The 23,067-nt window shown below is 42.5% G+C and overlaps 1 long non-coding RNA gene across 2 annotated transcripts in view; it reads left to right on the forward strand.

Moving 5' to 3' along the window:
• The first annotated feature begins 9,282 nt into the window (after window positions 1–9,282).
• The window catches only part of LOC118936038 (uncharacterized), a 32,990-nt gene continuing 19,205 nt past the window's right edge, over window positions 9,283–23,067 (forward strand). Inside the window, exons 1-2 of one of the 2 annotated variants that reach the window (XR_005034095.2) lie at window positions 9,283–9,458; window positions 21,112–21,257. This is a non-coding gene — a long non-coding RNA (uncharacterized LOC118936038). The remainder of the gene's footprint in view (window positions 9,459–21,111; window positions 21,258–23,067) is intronic. The other variant, XR_008995113.1, reaches the window with a different exon arrangement.

The following is a 23,067-nucleotide window of genomic DNA, read 5'->3' on the forward strand; positions in this document are numbered from 1 at the left end:
ATGTTGCTACCCACTGCAGACTGGTAGAGATTTAGGGACAAGAGTTTCGGAAAGCCATCCTTACAATGATGTCATAAACCTCCCCTCAGTTTCCTTTATATTTTTAAAGGGTTTAACTACAATGCTCTTGTGGGGTAGGAAGGCAAAATACCATGCATGTTATAAGTACGGGGAGAGGAAATCCTGGGACAAAATACCTCTAAAAACCGAAATCAGTTCAAAGGGAGAAATAAAGTTTAAAACCCGTTTATTGCTTACAAACTACAGTCCAGCACTGTCCCTCTCCCCTGCTCTGGAAGGAAGCAAAGCAAACAAGCAAGCCAGCCCCTCCCTTTAAATTCTCAGGTTCAGATACACCCTCCGTTGCCCAGGTAATTACCCATTGATATGGAGATGAATTTCTCTTCATCCCTGAGGATATGCAAATGCACTAAAGCCAGGTGAGATACTCTGGAAATGTTACAATTTTACCCACAGGCCACCCCTCCAGAAATCTCACCTTACAATCTACTCTTTTCCCCTTCTTCTGCAATGGTCCCTGGGTGAGAAAACTGGAGCATTGTGACCAGACTAATGACATAACAATAGCAACAGCAATAAAATTATGACAATCCTCAAACTGGAGGATTCAGCTAGGTTCAAAATCTTATGCAGATTAAGTCCATAGCTCTTCCAGTCCAAAGGCAGGCAGTAGCCAAGGGTTCAGAGCAATCATCACGCAGCAGCTGCAGCCAGGGAGTGCATTCAGGCCACAAGGACTGTAGGAACAAATAACCTTAAGGGTGATAAGGTACATGTTTTAATGGTACCAGCATAGGCAAATCTTATCCATCAGGTAAGATACATGCAAGAGAGTGGTCTTGTGACAGGGATGAGATCTCATCCTGGTCTAGTATACCAGACTTTCACCTCCCTCCCTGTGGGAGTTACAGATGTGTCAATATATAGGGCTACAAGAGGTACATGCACTGGCTGTGAAGATAAAACAAAACTTCCCAGCAAGATGCTCTTACCCACTGGATGTTTTGGGTACACTACCGTGACCTTTGGGGGCCATTCAGCTGTTATTCCAGGAATACACAGGAGGCCAGCTTCCAGGCCTTTCCCCCAAGGTGCCAGAAGGGCCAGCCATCGCTGGTCCATGTGTTGAAATGTCCAGGGCCATGTCCATTCAACAGTGTCTCCAGGGATTAATGCAGTTGGGGCTGGCAGCAGGATGTTACTCTGCTGTCCATATCCTGGCTTCAATAACTCCTCTTTGGTTTGCACAGACAGTTGTATAGGAGAGGTGGCAATGTGTGTTAGCATATCCACAGGGCTCAAGGCTCCTTTTCAGGGCTTCTCATTCAAACACCGTAGCATGGTCCATAAGCAAACTGACCAACCCTGTAGACTATTGGTGTCCTACTTCACACCAGATTTCAACAAACTGTTGTACCTCTCTATCATGCCTGTCCCAGTAGGATTATATGGTACATGAAATTTCTACTTTATTCCTAATTGCTATACCCATTCTTGTAACGTGGGTGCCTTGATCTCTTTCAATCACCTGCGGCCAGCCATAGGCTACAAAGAGATGCTCCAGGCCCCTCTTGGTGGTTTGCTGATCTGCATGACATGTAGGAAAAGCAACCAGTAGTCCAGTAGCCATGTCCACAGAAGTCATGGCATACTGATATCCTTCTGATATGGGCAGAGGCCCAATATAGTCTGTTTGCCACCTGACAAGGGGTATTGGCCCCCTTACTATTGTCCCATGTTGCTCTGGGACTCCGTGTAATTCCCTCTTAGAGCACACAAGGCACTCCTTCCAGGATCTGCTGACTTCTTCAAAGGTCAAAGGCAGGCCCCACCGACAGACTACAGCCCACACTGTCTTTTGCCCTGCATGCAACAAACACTGGTGTAGCCATTGGGCCACATCAGAGGCAGGCTTTCTTTCTAGCCAGCACACCTGGGCTAATGTGTCAGCTTCATCATTCCCTGGGGATGCCAAAGGCAAATGGCCAGTCACATGATTACAGTCACAGTCTTAGTCTGACCAGAGGCCCATAGGTCTTGCAACAACTCTTGCCCCCAGAGGGGCTGGTGACCAACCATCCAGTTGGCATGATACCATGTTGGTAGTCACAGGGTCAAGCCCCAATAGACAGCCCACCTGTCAGTGCAGACAACTATGGGGGAAGGCTCCTGGGTGATCACAAGTCACACTGCCCTCAACTCGGCCCATTGGCTGCTCTTCCCCTCTCCATTCTCCATCCATATTGTCTCAGTCTTAGGATGGAAAGCCACAGTCTTCCACTTTGGGGGCTGCCCATGACTGGAACCGTCTGTGTACCAAGCATCTTCAGGTATAGGGACTTTTCCCTCCTGATAAGGAGTCTCAGCTACCAAGGGCTGAAAAGCAAGTTATTCCTGTTTCCACTGGTACAGATCACTGGCCCCAATAAGCATTGGAGTTCTCCACTTAAGGGGCTAGTAGAGAGGGTGCTGCACTGCTGTAAATATGCGCCCCATTTGGCCAGTGTAAGTGTGAGTGCAACGCCACTCCGTGGCCTTTGGGTCCAGTCTCACACCCACCCCGCGATGGGATAGGTGGTTATTACCTTGGTTGGAGCTGTTTTAGCAAAGGGCTCTGTAGCCAGCAAGGCATGGTACACAGCAGCCAGTTGCTTCTCTATCAAGGTGTACCAGTCCTCTGCTCCTTTCCATAGTTGTGAACAGAATCCAATAGGTTGGCATGTCCGTTCAAGCCACTGCCAAAGACCCCATCCATAACCATTTTTGGTTATAAGAACATCTAGTTCACAGGGCTTTGATGAGTTCATTACATTCAAGGCCTCTATGGCCTTGACTCCCCACTTGGCAGCAGTAAAAGCAGCTGCACATGTCTCATCCCAGTCCCACCTGATGCCCTTTTGTACCAACTGGTATAAGGGCTTCAGAATTTGTGCCACGTGAGGGATAAACACTCTCCAGTAGCCCAAAAGACCCCAAAACTCTTGTAATACTGCCACAGTGGTAGGGGTGGGGAAAGCCTGGACCTTGTCTGTGACTGCTTTAGGAACAACTTTAGTTTTACCCAACCAGACAACCCCCAAGAATTTCACAGACAAACCAGGTGCCTGAATCTTGGTGCTGTTCACAGCCCATTCTTTCTCCTGTAGATGATGCAGCAGTCTAGGAATTGCCCCTTCTAAATCTGCAAGAGAATCAGATGTGGGTATAATATCATCAATGTAGTGTTAGAACTGCACTGTTTGCAGTTTCTTCCATGTGGCCAAGTCCTGGGCTACAAGTCCATGACAGATAGTGGGACTGTGGAGATATCCCTGTGGAAGGACAGTGAATGTATACTTCCACCCTTCCATGTGAAGGAAAACTGTTCTTGGCTTTTCTGTGCTATATCAACAGAGAAGAAAGCATTAGCAAGGTCTACTACATAATGATATGTTTCCAGTTCATGGCTGAGGGTTTCCAGAATGTCTGCTATAGAGGGGACAGCAGCATGCAAAGGGGGTGTGACTTTATTCAGTTCCCTGTTGTCTACAGTCATACGACAGGAGCCATCTGGCTTTCTCACTGGCCACACTGGGGAATTAAAAGGACTATGAGTGGGCTTTATGATGCCCACCTTCTCCAACTCCTGTAGAGTTTCTCCAATTTCCTTGTGCCCATCAGGCAATTTATACTGCTTAGTATTTGTCACCTGCTGAGGTACAGGCAGAGCTACAGGTTGGTGCTTAGCATGTCCCCTGAGAACTGCCTTTACCACACGTACCCTCAGTCTGAATTCTCCTGCAGTGGTCTATAACCAGAGGCCTTGCAGGATATCTATCCCCTAAATATACTTAGGGATGGGAGACATGTACACAGTATACTCCTTTGGGGGTAAACGCCCTATCCCCAATGATATTTGGGCTTTCTTCACTCTAATTGCCTTACCCCCATAGCCATCTATCACAGCAGGGGTCCCTGGAAAACATCAGGGTTGCCATGAATCAAAGAACACTCAGCTCCTGTGACCATCAGCGCCAGGACACATTGTACATTCACAGGGGACCAATGAATTGCTAATTCTACATGTGGCCTCTGGTCCCCACCATGTCCCCCAGGGTGGGGACTTTGATTCCCCACTCTCAGTCGAACCGCGATGCCCAATCATCCTCCTGTGGGGGTGAGGGCTCAGGTGAATCCTGAGTACTGTCTCCCAGGAAGTTTTACAGCAAAACTGTCCAGGCATGAGGCTTTGACTCTTGTTTCCGAGTCCTGGACCTCAGTGGCTGGAACTGCTGCTCTGACTTTAGTTGGTGCCACAGTTCTAATAATATTCTATTGGGCTGTCCATTGAGTTTTTCTTTCACTACCCCAGCCTTTATCCAATCAACCCACATCTGGGTCCTCGAGACCTTCACGGGGCCTTTTGCACCTCTCCTTTCAGTTGTGGCCCGTACTCCCTCCATGCCCTTATTGTTTCAACCTCCCCCAGATCTGCTAAAATATGAGTAGTCTCACATATGGGTTGCCCTAGGTGGGGGGAAAGCATATTCACTAGGGATCCAAAGAGATGTGGGAGCTGTATGCAGCACCAGGTTTCTCATTTCTAGAGTGAACACTTCCTCATCAGGGCCCTGGGAGTCCACATTATAGATGACGTTTTTCATACCCAATTCCCACAGTACCCGTTGGAGCCCTGCTTACATTTTCCAACTACTGGGAAAATATGGTAAATCACCCTCATTAGGCCAAACTATCCTGGTGGAAGCTATCAGCCATTCCAGGAGTGTCTGGTTCCCTGAGGCATGCCAGGCATTTTGTAACCGCTGCCAGAGGGAAGGGTGAGTCATCAGGGAAGCCATTCTACTCATCTCAGTACCTGACACAACAATGTTTTCCACCCCCATATCCCAGAGACATAAAAGTCATGCAAGCAGAGATACGGACGCTCATGTCCACCAGCTCATCCTGGTTATAGGGGTGGAGCATGGAGTTCCCAACAACCTGGGAAGGGGCCTGATCCTCCCCCTGAAGAGCCTGCAGTTGTTTCATTCATTTTTATTTTTTTAATTACAGCTGTGCGGGCCTTATAACAGAAGAAGATGGTAAGTCCAGCAGTGGCCTGGGTAGCAGATCTGCCAATGGCCCTGCCTCCTCCTCTTCTCCCTCGGGCTTCTCCACTAACGGCTCCTCCTCCACTATTTCCGGGGCTGAAGACACTACTCTTTCCTCCCCTCCCCCACGACCTCCTGCAATGCGGCTTTTCCTGCCGCCTCCCCGCTTGCTGCTCAGGACTCTTCTAGAAGTGTGACCTGTATTTTCAGTAACTGTCTCTCTTCTTTAACAGCATCCCATAGGTTATCGCGCAGCTCCTCCAAGCAATGCTGAAGTGTGTCCCTCTCCCACCTAAGTCCCTCTCTCTACTCGCTAACCCTCTTGATAATCCTCTTTCCCCTGTATAACATTTTCCACTATCTTGATGAAAAGAGACTCTACAATGCCATCCGCTACATGGCCCCGTAAGGTCTCCAAGCAGTCTTCCAACTCACAGAAGGCTAATTCTGCAGCTTTCTGGTGTTTCCATCCTTCCCCAGTTCTGGGGAAGGCCCCACCACTCTAAGAGGTACTTGATCCTAGGCCAACTCTCCAGTAGGAGTTCCCAACTTGGAAGCCCCACAGCTGGGGGGATAATAACAGGTGAAGTGGCACCCTCTGCTGCACCCGCTTGGGCCTCCCTACCATCCACAGGAGCAGCCCTCCCAAAGGTCACACCTACTATGACAGATTTCGGGTTCAGAGGCACCCTGCTGACTACCTCCAGATGTAAGTCCGGGGAGAGGAAATCCCAGGGCAAAATACCTCTAAAAACCAAAATCAGTCAAAGGGAGAAATAAAGTTTAAAACCCGTTTATTGCTTACAAACTGCAGTCCAGCACTGTCTCTCTCCCCTGCTCTGGAAGGAAGCAAAGCAAGCAAGCAAGCCAGCCCCTCCCTTTAAACTCTCAGGTTCAGACACACCCTCCGTTGCCAAGGTAATTATCCGTTGACATGGAGATGAACTTTTCTCCACCTCTGTGGATATGCAAATGCACTAAAGCCAGGGGAGATAATCTGGAAATATTGCAATTTTACCCACACATGTATACTGTAAACATTTCAATTTATACAAGAATGTAACATGTAGATAGTGAGGAAACCTTCCCCACTCCCACTCTTAATTATTTCTAAGAGTTTGGTATGTTTTGCTTGCACATTTATACATACAATTTTGGTTTACTGATGAAACAGAAACATTGTGTGGCAGCTTCAAGACAGTCCCTTGCTAGCATATGCTATTGCCTCTTCTTCTCCCTTTTCTCCATTTTTTTGCTGGATGAAATAATTTCAACTAAGAGGATGAGGACAACACACTATGTGTGACAGTGTAGTGAGTTTCAAGTGGTCAAGCCAAGGAATTCTTACACAACTACTGCAGTGGATATGCTGACTGGACACACTTTCACTGATTAGGTAAGGAGACAAAGAGACAAGACAACTAACTGGATTTAGACAGTTTATTACTTCTAGCAGAGCAGGCAGCATGAGCTTCATGCTCGCATTGTTTTCCCTTGCCCTCTAAGTGCCATGGTAATGATGCAGAGCAGCCAAGTTGATATTGTGTATACAGTGGGTCTTCATCACAGCTGAGGAACACTGAGCTTAAAAACAACCCAATTTTATAAGGACTTGGCAAATCTGACCAATCTCTGCCCAGCAGATCCAGGAATCACATCTTGTCCTCTGACCTGGAGAGAGACACTGTTTCATCTTCCCACCTGTTTGCTCTTTAAACATCCTTGAAAAGAGATTTCTGGACAAAAGCTGTTGTAAGACATGTAGAAATAACATGAAGAACTGTCTCCCAATAGTGAGTGCAAGTGATGCCAGGGTTCTTGTTCACGAAGCCAAAGAATGAGTTTCACAAACAGTCAAGGTAGGAGAGCAAGGTACAGGCTTTTATTTAGAGATAAAGTGAAAAAACAGAGCTCCTGGCTTACGCCAGGAGGGAACAAGGGAGTCCGTGGTGGTGCGTTGTCTAGGGGCTTCATAGGCAGTTGAGAGACCAAGAGTTAGGGAGGTGGATCCACCAGATTGTCTCTAAGTGTTTATTTTTAAAGAGACACTAAGTTTCTAATCAGTTTTCCAGACTATTTTGCGGAGTTAACATAAGAAATTGACTGCCTTGATTCTTTCTTAGAATAGCAGTTTCTTGTTTTGGGAGCGTATTAATCAAGGCTGCTTGTTTTTCTTTCAGGGTGAGCTGGGTTATTGTCTGTTTGTTAAATAGTCTTAATTTCTTATCTTTAAGATGGAATCCTTCCTGCCCTTCACTATGTTGTTTATGGCTGGGCCTGCGTGACATTAATTGCCCAGGTTATATATTACTTGATTAGGGGCTGTAGGAGGAAAAGCAGCATCTGGATAAAGTTAAACATAAACTGGGCTTTTTAGCAGGTTAAAGTTAATTTTACAATAGCCTCATTTAATTGACACAAACAAGACATGGGCTATGCTGTGGTATTTTCTTATCTGGGGATGTTCAAACATTCCAGGCCAGGTTATCCCTGGCTTTTTAGTTTAAACTAATCTTTACTGAAGAATGCTTATATTCTTAGCTTGATATTTTACTTTAGAGAATTAATGTGACTCTGTCTTTGTTTAATTGTTTAATATGGAGTTTTGGTAGGGTTCTTTTTCTGGAGGCCCTCACCCTACTCTGACTACACCGACGGTCCCTGTCTCACAAGGAGCCTGGATCACTGACCCACTGCATGGAAGCAACAGAACGTCCCTGGATTGTTCACTTCTAGATTTCTCTTATGTAAGATTATTAGCTTGTGCAATTACACCACTGTTCATTTGATCTACCACAAGTATCTGAATCTACCCTTAACCAAAGCATGAACTTTATTTTAATTCAAATGGTATGTTCATATAGAACACAGCAAGATATTCTAGACTCACCCTATGGCTTCCCTGCTGTCTGCAACTTCTTTGAAGTTGAGCAATTTGAACAATTATATCAGCAAAACATAGGCAATATATTAGTCCTTCAGATATGGACTGAATGTCCGTGTCCACCACCAAATTCATCTGTTGAAATCCTAACCTTCAAAAAGATGGTATTAAGAGGTGAGCCTTTGGGAGGTGATTAGGTCATTAGGGTGTAGCCCTCATATGAATTGGACTGAGGCAGGAATTAGTGAGACACAGGCAGCCTTAGAACTTGTGGCCCCAGTAAAAGGAAGGCAGGAGGAAAATAGGATCAAGGCCTCACAGTAAATAAGGAAACACATCCCTGACATCTAGATAATACAGCATGAGAAACAAGGGGCTACCTCCTGAGCATCTGGAGAATTCAGCCTGAAAAACAAAAGTGTCTTCCTAGCAACAAGCCCCTGCCAATCCTGTAAACTTCCTTCTTTTTGGCTCATAAACTCTAGACTCTGCCACTCTAATGGCATCCACTCTTGGATCCCCGCCCATTTAGAGGCAATCTCTATTTTTCCTTTCACTCCTTATTAAAAATTTTGCTGGTTGCTCTGTACTCTTGTCTGCTGACTTCATTCTTCATCGTCTCCAAGACACAGTCCTGGGGAAAACAGCATTTTAGCCGGTAATAGGATTATTAGATTTATAAAAGGGACCCTAGAGAATCTCCTTGCCCCTTCAACTATGTCAGGACACAGTGGGCATGTATCATTGTTTGTAACAGAAAACATAGTAATGGAATTAAATTTTCTTCAGTATGGTACTGCTGAAATTAATTTGGGGGCATCTATAATGATGAACCACTACATCCATGTAAAAAAAAACAACAACAAATTTTGTGGTTAAAATGTTATCATAGAAATGTATTTTTAAAATGTATTCACATAGAAAAATGGTCATGAGTACAAGTGCAGCCTGCAAATATCATAAATGGCATGGATCTATTTTTGTGTACATAGGTCTCTATCTGTGGGTCTCAAAGGATAAAAATAAAAATGATCTTTCTGTTCTCACGTACAGCTTTCTTTTAAGCATATTAAGAGGCTGCGCTTTCTGTCTAGAGGTCATCAATATCCCTGTAGGATGGCAATGCTTCTTCCCCTTTTCCGCCTAGACTTTCCGAAACGTCTCTTGGGCCACACCCTTTCCCTCCACCTTCCTGGTCTCTGCGATGTTCAAGCTGCAGTTCAATCTTCTGTCAGGAGGTGGCACCAAAGTATCTCTATTTTTCAAATTTCGCTACGAAGACGTTTATTCAACCATCAAAATATACAGTACTCTCCCTTAAAGCCCAGCCTTTGAACCCACGTACAAAATGATTCTAATTCTGTCTGAAAAAATCTGACAGGTATAAAAGAAGACTGTGAAAACATACTCCAGAGCCTGCATACGATGAAACACCAGGTGACAGCGCGCCTTGGCAGTTGGAGGTAGGTGGGCTAAGGGCGGTGTCAGGGCAGGTGGGAGGTGGCTGAGAGAGGATGGAGCATAGGAGCGGGGTGAGGACAGCTGTTTCCCGTGTTCTGACAGGGGATGACAGAAAGGGGATGGCAGACGGTGTGGGCAGCCTGTTCAGGTGAATGCCCTGCTTTCTGGGGGGGAACTGTAAGTTGTGGACACATCAGCCTGCACTGATGAGTGAAGAGATAAATCAATAAACGCGATGTAGATTGGTGTCAACAGTGGACCGAACTGGTTTAATATACATTAATTTTCCTAGCAGAATTGGTATCATAGTAAACAAATCATTTCATAACATTTGTTATTCTTTGCAAAATGTACTTTTCCTTAAAAGAGAAAAACGGAGATGGATGCCATCCGTTGGCCAGATCGAGCATTGCAGTTCTGAGAGTCAAAGAGCAAGCACTGGCTCAGTAAGAGGCAGAAGGAAGGAATGCAGGCTGTGATCTTGACTTACTGGTATTAGCCAGTATTTTCTGGAACTTTGCGTTTATTGTGAGAAATCCGTCTGTGTTCATTTTTCGGGTTGTCTAAATCTGATTGGATGTTCAGCCCTGGTCTAAATTGGAGAGAAAACTGCTCTTGTGAGTGTGTGAGTGTTTGGGGTGATAGAGCTAGAGGAGACAGACACCCACACATACACACTCACACAGATACATGGTCGATTCAGTTTTTTTTAAATTTTGGTATCATTAATCTACAATTACACGAGCAACATTATGGTTACTAGACTCCCCCCATCATCAAGTCCCCACCACATACCCCATTACAGTCACTGTCCATCAGTGTAGTAAGATGCTATAGAATCACTACTTGTCTTCTCTGTGTTGTACAGCCCTCCCTGTGCCTCCCCCTACATTATGTCTGCTAATCGTAATACCCCTTTTTCCTCCTTGTCCCTCCCTTCCCACCCATCCTCCCCAGTCCCTTTCCCTTTGGTAACTGTTAGTCCATTCTTGGGTTCTGTGAGTCAGTTTTATAATCTATTTTGTTTTCCCATAAAATTGAATACAACGAATGCATTTCCAAAGTAATGAATACGTGTTCACATTACCTCCACCAGTCTGTTCACAAGAATTTTCTGTATTCAAATTTTTATGAGAATGCATTCTTCCTGAATACACCATCTCAAATAATACACAAAAGTATATTCATAAATTGAAATTATCCTTCCTCTCTCACTGGCCAACCTCCATCCCCTGAGCAAGAGGAGTCTGTTGTCATAGAATGGTGCTTCCTCTCCAGATGTGTCCCTGTAGGTGAGGCATACATGAACATAGACACCTGCACACACTCATGGTTTATTCCAAAAGAGGAATCACATTATTTATCTTTTACATTTTGTCTTTTCCAATTAATATGAATTCTTAGGATTTATATTTGCATCTTATACTTCCTTGTGTTGCTTTGTATGCAATATATAGCATGTTGATTAGCCATATATATTTTATAAGAATTAGCTATTCAGATTACTTCCCATCCTATTTGTTAAGTGCACTTCACAAACCATGGACACTAACCCATTATATGAGTTGAGTTTGCAAGGGTTCTTTGCCTGGTTTTCAAACGATTTTTTTTCATTTAGAATGTTTTTAAATTCCAATAGTATTGTGACCTAAAAATCTATGCAAGTCATAAATTGCTTCTTAAGAGTTGAATAACATGCTAGGGCACATGTAATGGCAGCCCCCAGGAAGATTAGAGTATTCAGAGCCCAGGAGGGTATGGTTAACATGGGTAAAACTTTACAATATGTTCAGTTAGCTGGTGATGGGAGGCAACAAAATTGTTCCTTTTTTTTAAAATTTTTTATTAAGGTATGATTGATATACACACTTTTTTATTTATTTATTTTTTTAATTTTTATTTTGTTATCATTAATCTACAATTACATGAAGAACATTATGTTTACTAGGCTCCCCCCTTCACCAAGTCCCCCCCACATACCCCTTCACAGTCACTGTTCATCTGCGTAGTAAGATGCTGTAAAATCACTACTTGTCTTCTCTGTGATACACAGCCCTCCCCGTGCCCCCCACACACTATACATGCTAATCGTAATGCCCTCTTTCTTTTTCCCCGCCCTTATCCATCCCTTCCCACCCATCCTCCCCAATCCCTTTCCCTTTGGTAACTGTTAGTCCATTCTTGGGTACTGTGATTCTGCTGCTGTTTTGTTCCTTCAGTTTTCCTTTGTTCTTATACTCCACATATGAGTGAAATCATTTGGTACTTGTCTTTCTCCGCCTGGCTTATTTCACTGAGCATAATACGCTCTAGATCCATCCATGTTGTTGCGAATGGTAGGATCTGTTTTTTTCTTATGGCTGAGTAATATTCCATTGTGTATATGTACCACATCTTCTTTATCCATTCATCTATTGATGGACATTTAGGTTGCTTCCATATCTTGGCTATTGTAAATAGTGCAGTGATAAACATAGGGGTGCATCTGTTTTTTTCAAACTGGAGTGCTGCATTCTTAGGATAAATTCCTAGAAGTGGAATTCCTGTGTTAAATGATATTTCTATTTTGAGCATTCTGAGGGACCTCCATACTGCTTTCCACAATGGATGAACTAATTTACATTCCCACCAGCAGTGTAGGAGGGTTCCCCTTTCTCCACAACCTCGCCAACATTTGTTGTTGTTTCTCTTTTCGATGATGGTGATCCTTACTGGTGTGAGGTGATATCTCATTATGGTTTTAATTTGTATTTCTCTGATGATTAGCGATGTGGAGCATCTTTTCATGTGCCTGTTGGCTATCTGAATTTCTTCTTTACAGAACTGTCTATTCAGCTCCTCTGCCCATTTTTTAATTGGATTATTTGCTTTTTGTTTGTTGAAGTGTGTGAGCTCTTTATATATTTTGGATGTCAATCCTTTATCGGATCTGTCATTTATGAATATATTCTCCCATACTGTAGGATACCTTTTTGTTCTATTGATGGTGTCCTTTGCTGTACAGAAGCTTTTCAGCTTGATATAGTCCCACTTGTTCATTTTTGCCTTTGTTTCTCTTGCCCATGGAGACATGTTCATGAAGAAGTCACTCACGTTCATGTCGATGAGATTTCTGCCTATGTTTTTTTCTAAGAGATGTATGGTTTCATGACTTACATTCAGGTCTTTGATCCATTTGGGGTTTACTTTTGTGTATGGGATTAAACAATAATCCAGTTTCATTCTCTTAAATGTAGCTGTCCATTTTTGACAGCACCATCTGTTGAAGAGACTGTCATTTCACCATTGTATGTCCATGGCTCCTTTATCGTATATTAATTGGCCATATATGTTTGGGTTAATGTCTGGAGTCTCTATTCTGTTCCACTGGTCTGTGGCTCTGTTCTTGTGCCAGTACCAAATTGTCTTGATTACTGTGGCTTTGTGGTAGAGCTTGAAGTTGGGGAGCGGGATCCCCCCCACTTTATTCTTAATTCTCAGGATTGCTTTGGCTATTTGGGGTCTTTTGTGGTTCCATATGAATTTTTGAACTATTTGTTCCAGTTCATTGAAGAATGCTGCTGGTAATTTGATAGGGATTGCAATGAATCTGTGTACTGCTTTGGGCAGGATGGCCATTTTGATGATACTAATTTTTCCTAGCCAGGAGCATGGGGTGAGTTTCCATTTGTTAGTGACCTCTTTAATTTCTCTTAAGAGTATCTTGTAGTTTTCAGGGTATAGATAGGTCTTTCACTTCCTTGGTTAGGTTTATTCCTAGGTATTTTATTCTTTTTGATGCTATTGTGAATAGAATTGTTTTCCTGATTTCTCTTTCTATTAGTTCATTGTTAGTGTATAGGAAAGCTACAGATTTCTGTGTGTTAATTTTGTATCCTGCAACTTTGCTGAATTCCAATATTAGTTCTAGTAGTTTTGGAGTGGAGTCTTTAGGGTTTTTTATGTACAATACCATGTCATCTGCAAATAATGACAGTTTGACTTCTTCTTTACCAATCTGGATTCCTTGTATTTCTTTGTTTTGTCTGATTGCTGTGGCTAGGACCTCCAGTACTATGTTAAATAACAGTGGGGAGAGTGGGCATCCCTATATTGTTCCCAGTCTTAGAGGAAAAGCTTTCAGCCTCTCGCTGTTGAGTATGATGTTAGCTGTGGGTTTATCATAGAATGAGTTTGGGAGTATTCCCTCCTCTTGTAATTTTTGGAAAACTTTAAGGAGAATGGGTATTATGTCTTCTCTGTATGTCTGATAAAATTCTGAGGTAAATCCATCTGGCCCCGGGGGTTTTGTTCTTGGGTCGTTTTTTGATTACTGATTCAATTTCGTTGCTGGTAATTGGTCTGTTTAGATTTTCTGTTTCTTTCTGGATCAGTCTTGGAAGGTTGTATTTTTCTAGGAAGTTGTCCATTTCTCCTAGGTTTTCCAGCTTGTTAGCATATAGGTTTTCATAGTATTCTCTAATAATTCTTTGTCTTTCTGTGGGGTCCATCGTGATTTTTCCTTTCTCGTTTCTGATTCCGTTGATGTGTGTGGACTCTCTTTTTCTCTTAATAAGTCTGGATAGAGGCTTATCCATATTGTTTATTTTCTCAAAGAACCAGCTCTTGGTTTCATTGATTTTTTTCTATTGTTTTATTCTGTTCAATTTTATTTACTTTTTCTCTGATCTTTATTATGTCCCTCCATCTGCTGGCCTTAGGCCTCATTTGTTCTTCTTTTTCCAATTTCGATAATTGTGACATTAGGCTATTCATTTGGGATTGTTCTTCCTTCTTTAAATATTCCTGGATTGCTATATACTTTCCTCTTAAGACTGCTTTTGCTACGTCCCGAAGAAGTTGGGGCTTTGTGTTGTTGTTGTCATTTGTTTCCATATATTGCTGGATCTCCATTTTAATTTGGTCGTTCATCCATTGATTATTTAGGATCATGTTGTTAAGCCTCCATGTGTTTGTGAGCCTTTTTGCTTTCTTTGTACAATTTATTTCTAGTTTTATACCTTTGTGACCTGAATAGTTGGTTGGTAGGATTTCAACCTTTTGTCATTTACTGAGGCTCTTTTTGTGGCCTAGTATGTGGTCTACTCTGGAGAATGCTCCATGTGCACTTGAGAAGAATGTGTATCCTGTTGCTTTTGGATGTAGAGTTCTGTAGATGTCTATTAGGTCCATCTGTTCTAGTGTTTTGTTCAGTGCCTCTGTGTCCTTACTTATTTTCTGTCTGGTGGATCTGTCCTTTGGAGTGAGTGATGTGTTAAAGTCTCCGAAAATGAATGCATTGCATTCTATTTCCTCCTTCAATTCTGTTAGTATTTGTTTTACATATACTGGTGCTCCTGTATTGGGTAAATATATGTTTATAATGGTTATATCCTCTTGTTGGACTGAGCCCTTTATCATTATGTACTGTCCTTCTTTATCTCTTGTTACTTTCTTTATTTTGAAGTCTATTTTGTCTGATACTAGTATTGCAACACCTGCTTTTTTCTCTCTGTTGTTTGCATGAAATATGTTTTTTCATCCCTTGACTTTTAATCTCTGCATGTCTTTGGGTTTGAGGTGAGTCTCTTGTAAGCAGCATATAGATGAGTCTTGCTTTTTTATCTATTCTATTACTCTGTGTGTTTTGATTTGGTGCATTCAGTCCATTTACATTTAGGGTGATTATTGAAAGATGTTTTGATTTGGTGCATTCAGTCCATTTACATTTAGGGTGATTATTGAAAGATATGTATTTATTGCCATTGCAGGCTTTAGATTTGTGGTTACTAAAGGTTCAAGGTTAGCTTGTTTACTGCCTTACTGTCTAACTTAACTCACTTATTGAGCTATTATAAACACAGTCTGATAATTATTTATCTCCCTTCTTATTCCTCCTCCTCCATTCTTCATATGTTGGGTGCTTTGTTCTGTGTTCCTTTTAGGAGTGCTCCCATCTAGAGCAGGCCCTCTAAGATAACCTGTAGAGGTGGTTTGTGGGAGGCAAATTCCCTCAACTTTTGCTTGTCTGGGAATTGTTTAATCCCTTCTTCATATTTAAATGATAATCATCCTGGATACAGTATCCTTGGTTCAAGGCCCTTCTGTTTCATTGCATTAAATATATCATGCCATTCTCTTCTGGCCTGTAAGGTTTCTGTTGATAAGTCTGATGATAGCCTGATGGATTTTCCTTTGTAGGTGACCTTATTTCTCTCTCTGGTTGCCTTTAATACTCTGTCCTTGTCCTTGATCTTTGCCATTTTAATTGTTATTTGTCTTGGTGTTGTCCTCTTTGGATCCCGTCTCTCGGGAGTTCTGTGTACCTCTGTAGTCTGAGCAACTATTTCCTCCCCCAGTTTGGGGAAGTTCTCAGTAATTATTTCTTCAAAGACACTTCCTATCCCTTTTTCTCTCTCTTCTTCTTCTGGTACTCCTATAATGCAGATATTGTTCCTTTTGGATTGGGCACACAGTTTTCTTAATATTTTTTCATTCCTGGAGATCCTTTTATCTCTCTCTGTGTCAGCTTCTATGCGTTTCTGTTCTCTGGTTTCTATTCCATCAGTGGCCTCTTGCATCTTATCCATTCTGCTTATAAATCCTTTCAGAGTTCGTTTCACTTCTGTAATCTCCCTCCGGACATCTGTGATCTCCCTCTGGACTTCATCCCTTAGCTCTTGCATATTTCTCTGCAGCTCTGTTAGCATATTTATGATTTTTATTTTGAATTCTTTTTCAGGGAGACTGGTTAGGTCTGTCTCTGCAGATCCTCTCTCAGGTGTTGTCTGGACTATCTTGGACTGGACTAAATTTCTTTGCCTGTTCATGGTGATAGTGGTGGCTGTAGGCAGGTTGCGGGTGTGTCAGCTGGGAGAAGAAAGTCATTTCCTGATTGCTGGATGCCTTGCCCTTCTCTGCTGCCTGTGTCCGTTACCCGCACTCCTGGAACAGCCACCGGGTTAGTCCCCTAAGCTGCTGTCGGTGGTGTCTCCATCAGAGCAGCGTGGAGCCCTGTGGGGAGGGGAAGGCATGCCAGGTGTGCTCTTTCATGATAGCGGCGCCTCTGCCAGGCAGCTGTGTGCCAGCAGCGGCCTTTGGGTGTGGCCCGGGCAGCTGTGCATCGGGCTGGGATTCCGATCGGCTGATGGGAGCGCGCCTGCTCCCTCTGGCTCCCCTGCAGTTGTGTACAGGGGCTGTCCCGCACGGGCCTCTACTGGGCTCCTCTGGCTCCACTGCCACCGGTGCGTGTGAGCCATACCTGGGCTGTTCGGTCGCCGCCGCTGTGGGCTTGCACAAGCCTTTCCTGGTCTCCTCTGGCCCCGTCGGCACATGCGATCTGCTCCCGGTCCCTTCTGGAGCAGCTGCCCCCAGCACGCGCTACCACTCTTCCACTACTTGGCCAGTGTGTAGGGGTCCGCGCCAGTTGGAGGAATGACTGGCAGGATGCTTAGTGCCATAAGGGGCTTCAGAGCTGCACTGCCTTCCCGGGGTTTAGGGCACCTAAGGTTCCTCAGGATTCCCTGCTGCTGGCTAATTGTGCTGGGATGACTTTGTCCAGCTATGGGGTCCCTGTCTCTTTAGACTTGCAGAAAGCACTTGCTTTTCTTTTGTCTTGGGGGTGCCAGTTGCGGGAACCTGCCCACAGGTTTTGCTTTTCCGTTTCTCTAATATCCAGCTCCCCGTGCACCTTCTGTCTGTGCTCCGGGTGAGGATTTCTAGAGCTGGTTGTTTAGCAGTCCTGGGCTTTCACTCCCTCCCTGTTCCGACTCCTTTCTTCCCGCCGGGTTCTGGGGTGGGGGACTGTTCGGGTCCCAGCTGGCCGCAGCTTGTATCTTACCCCTTTCATGTGATGTTGAGTTCTCACAGATGTAGATGTATCCTGGCTGTTGTACTGCATCCACTGGTGTCTCTTTTAGGAATAGTTGTATTTATTGTATTTTCATAAATATATATGTTTTGGGGAGGAGATTTCCTCTGAACTACTCATGCTGCCATCTTCCCATGATTGATACATACTCTTATAAAGGTTTCACATGGAAAAACAGTGTGGTTACCAAATTTACTTATATTATGAAGTCCCCACCCATACCCCAATGCAGTTACTGTCCATCAGTACAGCAAGATGCTGCAGATTCACTATGTGCCTTCTCTGTACTACACTGTTCTCCCCGTGATCCCCCACACCATGTGTACTAAACAGAATACCCCTCAGTCCCCTTCTCCCTCCCTCCTCACCCACCCTCCCACACCCCTCCCCTTTGGTAACCACTAGTTCATTCTTGGAGTCTCTGAGTCTGCTGCCATTTTGGTCCTTCAGTTTTGCTTCATTGTTATATACTTCACAAATGAGTGAAATCATTTAGAATTTGTCTTTCTCTGTCTGGCTTATTTCACTGAGCATAATGTCCTCCAGCTCCATCCATGTTGTTGCAAATGGTAGGATTTGTTTCTTTCTTATGGCTGAATAGTACTCCATTGCATATATGTACCACATCTTCTTTATCCATTCATCTACAGATGGACACTTAGGTTGTGGGAAGCCTTTCCTGAATGCACTTTTCATCCCATTAAGCTTGTTGCCTTTGCTACACACTGCATCCTTCATCACTCCTTTTGTAGCCTTTATCAAACTTATTACAATTTTCTTTTTATTGGTCTGTTTTCCCTGTTAGACTGTGAGCTGTTTGTTGAGCAGAACCTATGTCATTCAGTTTTTATCAGGTTCCTTCCTGGCTCAATGCTGACAATCACCTCTAAGCATTCATTCAATGTATGCATGTAACAAGGCTGTCAATTTAATTGTTTCTATGGTTCCAATTATTGAAAATTATTTTCCAAATTTAGCCATAATGTGCCTCCCCGTTGTCTTCTATTCAGCTGAGGATATACATATAAAGCTAGGTGTTATTAATTTACTTGTCTGAATACTGACTTTGGTAATTTGCCTTAGATCTTATGGGATTGTATGTCTGGATGAGCATACTAGTCTTTCAAACCAAGCATTTTTTAAAACCCCAACATTGTTTTAGCATGTACTATCTTAAACTATGTCTTCTGAAATGTTTTTGTGTTATCTTCCATAGCCAAGTTTTAATATTTTTGTGTTATCTTCCACACAGTGTTTAATATTTATACTATTAAATTTCATCTTACTAGATTCAGCATGCAATTCCTCCCTCCCCACCCACCCTCCCAAACTCCTCCCCTTTGGTAACCACTAGTTCCTTCTTGAAGTCTCTGAGTCTGCTGCCATTTTGTTCCTTCAGTTTTGCTTCATTGTTATAGAACTCCACAAATGAGTGAAATCATTTAGCATTTGTCTTTCTCTGCCTGGCTTATTTCACTGAGCATAATGTCCTCCAGCTCCATCCATGTTGTTGCAAATGGTAGGATTTGTTTCTTTCTTATGGCTGAATAGTATTCCATTGTGTATATGTACCACATCTTCTTTATCCATTTATCTACTGATGGACACTTAGGTTGCTTCCATATCTTGGCTATTGTAAAAGGTGCTGCATTAAACATAGGGGTGCATATGTCTTTTTGAATCTGAGAAGTTGTATTCTTTGAGTAAATTCCAAGGAGTGGGATTCCTGGGTCAAATGCTATTTCTATTTTTAGTTTTCTGAGGAACCTCCATATTGCTTTCCATGATGGTTGAACTAGCTTACATTCCCACCAGCAGTATAGGAGGGTTCCCCTTTCTCCACAACCTCGCCAACATTTGTTGTTGTTTGTCTTTTGGATGGTAGCCACCCTTACCGGTGTGAGGTGATATCTCATTGTGGTTTTAATTTGCATTTCCCTGATGATTAGTGATGTGGATCATCTTTTCATGTGTCTGTTGGCCATCTGAATTTCTTCTTTGGACAACCGTCTCTTCATATTCTCTGCCTATTTGTTAATCAGGTTATTTGCTTTTTGGGTGTTGAGGCGTGTGAGTTCCTTATATATTTTCGATGTTAACCCCTTGTCAGATATGTCATTTACAAATATATTCTCCCATACTGTAGGATGTCTTCTTGTTCTGTCGATGTTGTTCTTTGCCATACAGAAACTTTTTAGTTTGATGTAGTCCCATGAGTTCATTTTTGCTTTTGTTTCCCTTTCTCGAGGAGATGCATTCAGGAAGAAGTTGCTTATGCTTATATTCAGGAGATTTTTGCCTATGTTCTCTTCTAAGAGTTTTATGGTTTCATGACTTACATTCAAGTCTTTGATCCATTTTGAGTTTACTTTTGTGTATGGGATTAAACAATAATCCAGTTTCATTCTCTTGCATGTAGCTGTCCAGTTTTGCCAACACCAGCTGTTGAAGATGCTGTCATTTCCACATTGTATGTCCATGGCTCCTTTATCACATATTAATTGACCATATATGTTTGGGTTAATGTCTGGAGTCTCTATTCTGTTCCACTGGTCTGTGGCTCTGTTCTTGTGCCAGTACCAAATTGTCTTGATTACTGTGGCTTTGTAGTAGAGCTTGAAGTTGGGAAGCAAGATCCCCCCTGCTTTATTCTTCCTTCTCAGGATTACTTTGTCTATTCGGGGTCTTTTGTTGTTCCATATGAATTTTAGAACTATTTGTTCAAGTTCATTGAAGAATGCTGTTGGTATTTTGATAGGAATTGCACTGAACCTATAGATTGCTTTAGGCAGGATGGCCATTTTGACAATATTAATTCTTCCTATCTATGAGCACGGGGTGTGTTTCCATTTATTGGTATCTTCTTTAATTTCTCTCATGGGTGTCTTGTAGTTTTCATGGTATAGGTCTTTCACTTCCTTGGTTAGGTTTATTCCTAGGTATTTTATTATTTTTGATGCAATTCTGAATGGAATTGTTTTCCTGATTTCCCTCCCTGCTAGTTCATTGTTAGTGTATAGGAATGCCACAAATTTCTGTGTATTAATTTTGTATCCTGCAACTTTTCTGAATTCAGATATTAGATACAGTAGTTTTGGAGTGGATTCTTTAGGGTTTTTTATGTACAATATCATGTCATCTGCAAACAGGGACAGTTTAACTTCTTTCTTGCCAATCTGGATGCCTTTTATTTCTTTGTGTTGTCTGATTGCCATGTCTAGGACTTCCAGTACTATGTTGAATAGAAGTGGGGAAAGTGGGCATCCTTATCTTGTTCCCAATCTTAAAGGTATAGCTTTCAGCTTCTTGCTGTTAAGTATAATGTTGGCTGTGGATTTGTTGTATGTGGCCTTTACTATGTTGAGGACCTTGCCCTCTATACCCATTTTGTTGAGAGTTTTTATCATGAATGGATGTTGAATCTTGTCAAATGCTTTTTCAGCATCTATGGAGATGATCATGTGGTTTTTGTCCTTCTTTTTGTTGATGTAGTAGATGATGTCGAAGGATTTTTGAATTTTGTACCATCCTTGCATCCCTGGAATAAATTCTACTTGATCATGATGGATGATCTTTTTGATGTATTTTTGCAAAATTGTTTCTTTTATTTGCTTAAACTCTCCTAAAGTCATCAGACTGTTCAGTACAGTGGGTATAATAATGGATATGTATATATATATATATATACACACCCATAATAATGGATATAATAATGGATAGCTTGAATACTGCTAGGACTGAACAAATGAAATATAAAGTACATTTGTTTAAAGTAGCTCCATGCATATCACCTTCTTTTCCTCCAGATCACCTGTCCCAAGGGCAACAACTGAGCTTCTGCCTTAGCCCCACCCACCTTTCAAGGATCAGCCAACTGATGTGGTGAGACACCCAGGCCTCTTGGGACAAGGGGTGAGACTTTGTCATCTTCATTACCTAGAGGGATTGTTGAGTGAGTACCTGCGGGGCCACAATAGCGGGGAGTGTGATCCCACCATTTTTCCAGCACTGGAAAACCATCTTCTAATAGAGAGGCTACTTTGTGTCCTCTGGGGAGGGTGAGGGATAGAACCTCATGCCCATCCTGCCACTTATCTAGAGAGGTGACTCAGGCTCTATGAGCCACAGTTTGGTCCTCTGTGAAGTGGGACTCCTGATACCTGATACTTTGGTCACAGAGCTGTCCTCAGGGGTAAATGAGAAAACCAGCCCAGAGTATACAGCATTTAGTGGGATTTCAATGGCCCTTTAAATGTTGAAACACAGTAGTAGGAACTGGCTGAGCCTCAGGTCTATCACCAGCACTGTCTTCCTACCTGGCACATACCAGCCTCTCAGTGTGTGGTCATGAATAAATGGAAGTGACTACTGGACTCAGTCTCTGGGTGGGCAACCACATCCTCATGCATGGGTCTGCAAGAAAGTGGGGTTTGAGCACCTTTGACCCATGGCTGCTGGATACCATCTGCTCCAGAGTCAAAGGGCAGTATCTTCATGGGTCCTCAACCATTCACTCCTGTAAATCCAGAGCCAGGTCCCTGAGGGGAGTCCAAACATAACTTGCTCCCCATTGTGGGTAATGAATTGGGGTATATCTGCACTGGAAGCTTTTGGGAAACAACTCTAAGGAATCTGACATATATACCCAGAAAATAGGTATCTCACTGGTCTCTCATTGTAGGGTGGGTAACTTAGCAGGTGAGAATTTCATTCTGGCAGCAGAGAGATGGTTTACAATGGCTCTTTGAATTCCATCCTGAAGAAAGCCCCCTTTTGCTGAAAATCACTGATTTCAGCTGTATGAAATAGGAACCTGATCATAAACATGCATTCACAGAGTCACAGTCAATATAATCCTGGGGTAGGAGTGTTGGCTTTGGAGTCTGAGAAACTGGAGTTTGAACCTAGGCACCATTAGTTGATGGTTGCATGATATTTAGCAAGACCTCTTTTGTCCCAAGCCTCCATATGAGCATTTCTGAAGTGGGATGAGAATGGTACTTACATCATATGCCTGTAGTGAAAATTGGGTGAGATAATATTTGGAAAACACTCAGTACAGTACCTGATACTTTGTAAGTGATTGGTAAATACTCACTTTTTAAATCAGTATTGTTATTATTAGACTTCCCAACCATGAATAGGGAGCATAATATGGGTGGATTTACTGTACTGTACATATATGTGCAGTGTGTGTGATGGTGTTTCCCATCTGATATAAAGTCAAAAGATGGGGCTGGATGAAGTGCCAACTGTTCTCTAAAAAGCAGAGTTATATCCTTTCCCCATACCTTGTGATTTATATTGCAAAAGAGACAAAAGATGTACACTACATAAGCAAAATATCTGCAATTATTTTTCAATGATGATAGATTGTTGGTTTATATCTTCATCTGAGTACTTTAGTCTGTTTTAAACATTTATAAACATGAGTGTGGATTATATTTATGATCAGAAATATAACCCCTAAAAACTTTTATTGTAATTAATTAGATATTCCAAACATGCAAAAATGAACTGCATTCCCCCTAGCCAGGTTAAGAAATGAACTTTACCAGTATATCTGCATAGGTTTACCTAGGTGTCATTGTTTAACTTGCAGTTCTCTTCACACATTTTGTTTTTGAGATGCATTTACATTCTAATCGCTGTACCTCTAGTTCATTCACTTTCACTGGTACATTGTAATCTACTGTGTGACTGTACCTTGATTTATTTATCTAGAATAATCTTTTCCTGGACATTTGGATTGTTTTCAAATC

Source organism: Manis pentadactyla, chromosome X (assembly GCF_030020395.1).
Source record: "Manis pentadactyla isolate mManPen7 chromosome X, mManPen7.hap1, whole genome shotgun sequence".
Lineage (NCBI taxonomy): Eukaryota > Metazoa > Chordata > Mammalia > Pholidota > Manidae > Manis > Manis pentadactyla.